General features: G+C 38.8%; 1 protein-coding gene and 1 pseudogene across 1 annotated transcript in view; one reads left to right on the forward strand and one right to left on the reverse strand.

Moving 5' to 3' along the window:
- The window catches only part of USP49 (ubiquitin specific peptidase 49), a 59,767-nt gene that overhangs the window by 43,075 nt on the left and 8,307 nt on the right, over nucleotides 1–8,385 (reverse strand). The window lies entirely within an intron of this gene.
- LOC102756357 lies at nucleotides 2,658–4,352 on the forward strand (annotated as a pseudogene).

Below are 8,385 nucleotides of genomic sequence, written 5' to 3' on the forward strand. Positions count from 1 at the left end.
CCCCCCGCACCCTCCCACCCCCAATTGCCCTCCCCTCCGGGCCTGATTGTCCCTAACCACCTCTGCCTTGGCTGTGCCACCATAGCTTTGTCCGGAAGGATGTCTGGAAGGTCTCCCAGTCTAATTAGCATATTACCCTTTTATTAGTATAGATATTTACTTATTTGTTGTCTTCTTCCCCACTAGACTAGAAGCTCCATGAGGGCAAGAAGTTCTGTGTATTTTTGTCACTGCTGAATCCCAAATGCCTAGAACAGCAGCTACCAAAAAACAGGTCTCAGGCCTGGCTGGTGTGGCCCAATGGTTGAACGTCAATCATGAGTTAGGAAGTAATAGTTCAATTCCCGGTCAGGGCACATACCCAGGTTTCAGGCTCAATCCTGTGCGGGGTGTGTAGGAGGCAGCTTATCAATGATTCTCTCTTACCATTTATGTTTCTATCTCTCCCTCTTCTTTACTCTCTCTGAAATCAATGAAAACATATTTTTAAAAAGAGGTGTTCAGTAATTTTCTGCAGGAATGAACAAAACTACTATACTTCCAGCCCTAGCCAGTTTTGCTCAGTGGATAGAGCACTGAACCGCAGACTGATGAGTCTTGGATTCGATTCCAGTGAAGGGCACGTACCTCAGTTGCAGGCTCAATCCGAGGCCCTGGTTGGGGCATGTGTCGGAGGCAACCAATTGATGTGTCTCTCTCATATCAATGTTTCTCTCTCTCTGTCTCTCCCCCTCCCTTCCACTCTAAAAGTCAATGGAAAAATATCCTCGGGTGAGGATTAAAAAGATACACACACACACACACACACAAAGCCAAAAATACCTACTTCCATCTTCACTGCATCTAATCTAAGTTAGATCACCATCAGTTCTAGCCCACATTACTGTAACTATCTTTTAAAAGGTTTTTCTACATTCACGCTAATTCCCAAATATGTCCTGCTCACTACCTTGGGAATAAAGCCCACACTCATTGTTTGTCAAGTCTTTCATGGCCTGATTCTGCACACCCCTCTGACCCAGCCCTTTCCTCACACCACAGCTACCTGCCAGCTGTTCTACATTACTTTTAGTTCCCCTAAGGAATTGCTCTCTCACTTGTAGGCCTTTCCACAACCTGCACCCTCCCTTAGGACGTTCTCATCATTACCTTGGCCACCCACTTCTTCCTTAGCCTGACTCTGCTTATCCTTCACATCAGTACAGCGCTCCTCCACCAGGAAACCTTCTGCTCCCCAGGACTGGGTTCATGTACCTTCTATGTGCTCGTAGAGTACACACATGCACTTTCCCTTACTCAGCATCTGCCATGTTGCACTCTAATTGCCTGTCTGATTGATGATGTCACAACTGTAACCAACCTGAGGTAGGCATGGTGCCAGGAACATAGTAGGTACCAATAAACTTTGTTGAATGAAGGATTACATGAATAAACAAATAACTTTTTACTTTAGTGTTCTCTTTGACAAATTAACAGTTACATCTAAGATTCCTTTTACATACCTCCAGAAGGAAAAATATCCTGATGAAAGCTAAAAAAGCAAAAGTAATGTTTTAATTGGAGTTTGAAAAACAAGATGGTCTGTCTGATCAAATAGAGGACTTTAAACCATGATGGAAGGGTCCAAAGATAAACTAGCACACCAATGGGAATAGCTGCAGAAAATATAAAAGTTATAAATGTTTACAATAATCTGTACCTAAATGCTGTACACCTGAACACATTAGCCAAATCCACTAGCTAAGAGTTCCATTTATGGAAGACTCTTATGAATTAACTAGAGGCCCTATGCACGAAATTCATGCAAGAGTAGGCCTTCCTTCCCCTGGCTGCCTACACCGGCTTCCCTCTGGCACCCAGGACCCGGGCTTCCTTCCGGCTCCCAGGCTTCCCACCGCTGGCAGGCACTCTGGACTTGGGCTTCCCTTGAAGCCCCGGCTTTGTCCAAGATATCGTCCAGAAGGATGTCTGGTCTAATTAGCATATTATGCTATTATTATTATAGATTATTATAGATGGACCTGGGCAATGATCATCAATGGACACTAACATCACACACACAAAAAGATAACCAGACATGATGGTAGCCCCAAATGGAAATATACACCAACACTTACTATTTCTTAAACAAACAAATAAAAATACTAAATCTAATTAGCCTCTAGACTTAACTACAGATTTACAGATAACCTAGTAAAGGACATAATAAATGTTAACTGAACACCACTGGGATATAGCCACCAATATTCAGACTTAAGGAAACTCTAGGACAAATGATACAGTGTCTTTAACAAATAGGTTACAAAGAAAGAAAAAAGATAGGGGAGGCAATGAGAAGGATATCAACTATTGCAATGATTAAACTTGGATCCTCATTCAAACAAGGAAACTTTAAAAAATAATTGTTGAGAGAGCCTGGCTGGCATGGCTCAGCAGTTGAGCATCAACCTATGAGGTCACAGTTCAATTCCTGGTCAGAGCACCTGCCCGGGTTGTGGGCTCTATCCCTAGTAGGGGGGCATACAGGAGGCACGCAATCAATGATTCTCTCTCATCATTGATGTATCTCTCTCTCCCTTTCCCATCCTCTCTGAAATCAATAAAAAATATATTTTTAAAAAACTGACAAGAAAGACATCTGGAATTTCTGGCCCCTTTCTCTTAAATTCATGTGTCTTTTATGAATAATCTAAAGCAGCAAAAGCCAACGCCATCAGGCCAGTGTTTTAAAGCCAGAAAAAGAGATGAAAAAGAGAGGTTTAACCCTACTCAGTTTCAAGACTGTATTTATTCAAGGCTTAAGTGAAACTGGTACTGATTTGGAAGCAGTAGCCGTTTCTTGATGCTTCTGGAGCAAAACTTGATTACCGTCGATATGCAGAAACACTCTTTGACATTCTGGTGGCCGGGGGAATGCTGGCCCCACGTGGTACACTGGCAGAAGACATGATGCGCACAGATGTCTGTGTGTTTGCAGCACAAGAAGACCTAGAGACCATGTAATATTTGCTCAGGTTTTTAACAAGTTAATCAGGCGCTACAAATACCTGGAGAAAGGTTTTGAAGATGAAGTGAAAAAGCTGCTGCTGTTCTTAAAGCGTTTTTCGGAGTCGGAGGGGAACAAGCTGGCTATGTTGACTGGTGTTCTTCTGGCTAATGGAACACTTAATGTACCCATTCTTAATAGCCTTTATAATGAGAATTTGGTTAAAGAAGGGGTTTCAGCAGCTTTTGCTGTAAAGCTCTTGAAATCATGGATAAATGAAAAAGATATCAGTGCAGTAGCTCCAAGTCTTCAGAAAGTCAGCATGGCTAACAGACTGATGGGACGTTCTCCTGACAACAAACAAAGCGTTGGACACTTCACAAAGTATTTCACTGAGGCAGGCTTAAAAGAGCCTTCAGAGTATGTTCAGAACCAGCAAACCAGAGGAGTTCGTGGAAGAACTCCAGAAAGAACGTCAAGAACAGATGTCCCGTGGTGATCCATTTAAGGATATAATTTTGTATGTCAAGGAGATGAAAAAAACAAAACAAAAACCCAACATTCCAGAACTCGTTGTCATTGGATGAATCTGGTCCAGTGTCATGAGCACTGTGGAATGGAACAAAAAATAGCTTGTAGCAGAGCAAACCATCAAGTACACGAAGCAATACGGCCCTCTCCTCGCTGCCTTTACTACTCAAGGTCAGACTGAGCTGTTACTGAAGATGCAGGAGTATTCCTACGATAACATTTATTTCATGAAAGCCTTACAGAAAAGAGTGGTGCTTTTTAAATAAAGCTCAAGTCCTGAGTAAGGAGCCCATTCTGAGGTGGTACAAAGATACACATATTGCAAAGGGGAGAAGTGTCTTCCTTGAGCAAAGGAAAAAGTTTGTGAAGTGTCTCAAAAATGCTGAAGAAGAATCCAAGTCTGAAGCTGAAGAAGGTGATTAAATTTTGAAACTACACACTCTCAGTAAAGTAAACAGGAGTTGTAGATAAAATGTCATGTCTCATGTGTCCTGGTTCTTACATCTTCCTACCTCCCTATATCAAGCATGATATAAGGGCTTTCGTGGCAAATTTTATTTTACCTGTTTCTATGGTTACTGGAAATGTTGGGTTTAGTTTCTAAAACCATGTTTTAAGTAGCTACAGGAGCTGTAGATTTGAATCTAATGTTGCATTAGTCTTTTCAGTTATCTTCTACCTCCTCTATTTTCTACTGTAATAATGTAATTTAAGGCCTTCCACAATGAACAATTCACTTTTTTCCCTGGGTTTTCTATATAAACTTTTCAAGATATGATTTGGTTAAAAATAATTTGTTATAAAAATTCTGTTTGCAAACTAAATGGTAAAAGTACCCAAAGTCGCAAAAAAAGAGAGTCAGAGAGCGAGAGAGCGAGAGAGCGAGAGAGAAACATCCATGTGAGAGAGAAACAGATCAGTTGCCTCCTGGATGTGCCTAGACTAGAGATCAAATCTGCAACCTGGGTATGTGCCATGACTGGAAATCGAACCAGCCACCTCTGGTGTAAGGGATGATGCTCCAACCAATTGAGGCACACTGGCCAGAGCCAAACAATGAAACTTTTGTAAAAATTAGGTAATTGGGAAAATCTGAACATTGACTACTAGCTTTTGAAGATATTAAGGAATTACCGACAAATTTTATGTGTGAAAATTACTGTGGTTATGTTTTTAAAAAGAATTCTTATCTTTGGGAGGCACATATTAAATATTTATGGATGAAAATAATATAATGTCTAGGATTTGTTTCAAATAATCCAGGAGTAGGGTAAGAAAAGGTAGGTTTTAAATTTTCCATAATAAAATGTATTTAAAAATTATGTATGGTGATGGAAAAAATAAAATAAACAAATATGGAAAGCAAGCTTCATTGTAAGTTTAGCGAAGGACAATAGAGTCCTGGTTTTTTCATATTAATTTTATATACTTAATAAATGTTTTACAGAATAGAAAAATTTCAAGAGTAAAACTTTCCCTCTGCTTTCCATCTCCAGTTGCCTCTCTAAGAGGCAACTACTGTTAACTGAGTGTACTTCTGGACATATCCAGGAATATTTTATGCATTTGAAATATAATATTTAATATGAATTGCATCCTACCATTCATATTATTCTCTATCTTGCTCGTCGTACCTTAATATTCTCTTGGACGTTTCCTCATATATCTGGCGTTACCTCACTGTGTTTAAAGATTGCATCATATTCTATGGCATGGGCTACATAATTCACTTAACTAACTCCCCTACAAGTGAAGAACTGTGCTCTTTTCAGTGTGTTATTACAAACAATGCAGCATGGGTATTCTTGGACATATATCATGACTCACTTATGCAAATGTTTCTGTGAGACAATTTACAGAAGAATTGCTGTGTCACAGGATACATGCATTTAAATTTTAGATAGGTGTCATCAAATGCCTTCCAAAATGGTTGCACTAATGTACACTCACTCCCTTTCTTCCCATCAGTAGTATCTGAGAGTGCATGCTTCCCCAATACTGGAGATTGACATGCTTAAATAATTTTCAATCTGACATTTGAAAATTTTTAAATATACCCACATATTTTGTTTGTATGTCTTTAATTATGGTAACTATCGATCTTTCCCCCCTCATTATGTGAACTGTCAATTCATATCTTTTACACTGGGTTCTTGATCTTTTAAATTGATTTGCAAAATTACTGTGTGTACTAATGAAATCAGTGTACTTGTTTTGAAAAGAAAAAAAAATAATAATACTCCAACTACAGATCTGAAAAATACTAAAGACTGGCTTCAAAATACAAGTACATGTTACCTACCAAGAAACAATATGGCTGTAGGAGGTCAACTTTCTGTAATCGTGTATCGTGTATTATGTGATTACAGGACATTCAAATAAATGTTAAAAAAAACCACAAAGAAATACAGAAGACATGTCACCGTTCACATCTTCAAGAATTCACATGTAAGTTGTTTAAATTTACCCATTTCCCCTTGCACTCCTCCCTACTGTTCGACAGTCCTCGTTATGCACTCCTGTTCATCTATCTGACTTGAAAACCTGACATTCTCTTTCACTCCTTACTCATGTCATAGTCAAGTCAGGTTCTGAGGCCTACTGATTTCTGTTCAGAAATGATAGAACCAGACCCTGGTCTAGGTTCTTTGCTACAATAGCTCACTTAAGAGAATAGATTCAATGCTCCCCTGGCTTCCTGAACCCAAATACCTTCCCCATTATTACCACTACCCTCTTTCCCCCAAATGTAGGCCTGTAACACCACATATCTGCACTATTACTGCTTTAACTATAGTTGCTCCTGATGCCTGCCATCTTTGTAGATCTACTACCAATTTTAAATATTATCTCTGTATTAAACAAAAACAGCATTTCATCCTCTACTGTATTCCCCCGCTTAAAAACCCATAATAGCTATCTACCTAATATCCAATAAAGAGTTAGTAGAGGTATAGCAGAAAGCAGTTTATTTTAGAAACCTGGCCTTACCTTTTACTAGGGCTGTGACACTGAATTTGTTTCCATAATCATTAAAATGAGGAATAATAAATATAAGCCTCGAGGAGCTGATTGATGATTAAATGAGATGATTTATGTAATAGTACTTAGCATATAGAAGGTGCTCAAAAAGTAATAGGCAAATAATGCAAATGTGAGTGAATTTCCTAAACATCAATAGAATTTGACAAGATTTTTAAATCAGAGAAAAGACCAAGTGTCTAACATAATTCATGGTATGTTGCATGCACTTCAGAATTTGTTAAAATCTAGGCTTCTAGGAAAACATGGCAGAATGAATAGATATTTACCGCCTTTCCTCTCAAAAGTCAGAGTAAAATCACATTAAGAGTAAAAAAAGGGCATGCCTGGCTAGCATGGCTCAGTGGTTGAACATTGGCCTATGAACCAGAAAATCAGGGTTTGATTCCCATCAGGGCTTGATCCCCAGTAGGCGGTGTGCAGGAGGAAGCTGATCAATGATTATCTCTCATCATTGATGTTTCTATCTCTCTCCCCCTCTCCCTTCCTCTCTGAAATCAATTTTTGTAAAAAGGGCATAGTCATAAGGACAGAAAGAATGGAAGAAAATGACACAACAGCAGATGAGAAGTATAATCAAAATTTTAGAATCTCTAGAAAGTAAATGAAGGAATGGAAAATGTAACAGACAAGGGCATGCTAAAACTTAAATGCTGATGTGGGTGAAATAAACAAGCAAGCTGGTTAGAACTTCAGAACCTGGAAAGGCTCAGGAATTAGAGGCTCCCGCAAACCTGTAATGGTGGATGTAAGGTGAGAAATTAAAAAAAAAAATTTGATTGCACACCTGGAAAAGGATCCCTCACTGTTTCCCCCTCCTCACCCCAGTGACGATGTATTTCCCACTTTGGCAGAAGCTGGGTTTTATTTGAACCCTGGATGTCTGGTCTTTGGTATACCAGGCACAGCTGAGAATAGGGCGCCAGGCCCTTAGCAATGCTGGAAGACAACAGCCATTTAGTGAGTTCTGATTAAAAAGCTTCTTTCACAACTTCAATGAAGGGAAGAACAAATGCCAGCCCTCTCTTTTTTTTTTTTTTTTTTAAAAAAAGGAACTTTTACTAAAGTGTATTTTAAATTAAAATAATCTTTAGAGACAATTTTTGGTCATTCACGTTTTGAATGTCAGTTTCTTTTTCCATTAATATTCTAATGGTATTCCCCATCCTCTGCATTTGGAAATGGCTGAAGTTAGTGAGTGATATGACAGACATCTAGCAGGAGTTTGATGGCCGTATTAGTTAACCTTCAAGCCATTATTCAGTGAAAGAATCTAATGAGCCAAGTAATCTCTTTCTGTATAAAAGTGTATTAAACAAATTACAGAGTCTTGGGAGCAACTCACCAGGAAAGGAACATCTCACACACATATGAAGATTTTTCTTCAAATAATAGAAAACAATTAGAATAAATTTAACATCAACTGGTATTTAATTTTTTAAAATATATTTTATTGATTTTTTACAGAGAAGAAGGGAGAGGGATAGAGAGTTAGAAACATCGATGGGAGAGAAACATCAATCAGCTGACTCTAGCACACCTCCTACTGGGGATGTGCCCACAACCAAGGTATATGCCCTTGACTGGAAGGGAACCTGTGACCCTTCAGTCCATAGGCCAATGCTCTATCCACCGAGCCAAACCAGTTAGAGTGGTATTTAATTTTTTAAGTTAAATTTCTTAACAAATGTAGTACTAACTTTGAAAACAAAAGAAGATTAAAACAACCACAACAAGGGTGATTGGATAGACCCACCTTTATTGCTATAATGGGGTTCCATGTAAGATTTGAGAAATCCCAAATAATTTGGTGCCTTTAATATATA

This window comes from Myotis davidii, unplaced genomic scaffold (assembly GCF_000327345.1).
Source record: "Myotis davidii unplaced genomic scaffold, ASM32734v1 scaffold167, whole genome shotgun sequence".
NCBI lineage: Eukaryota > Metazoa > Chordata > Mammalia > Chiroptera > Vespertilionidae > Myotis > Myotis davidii.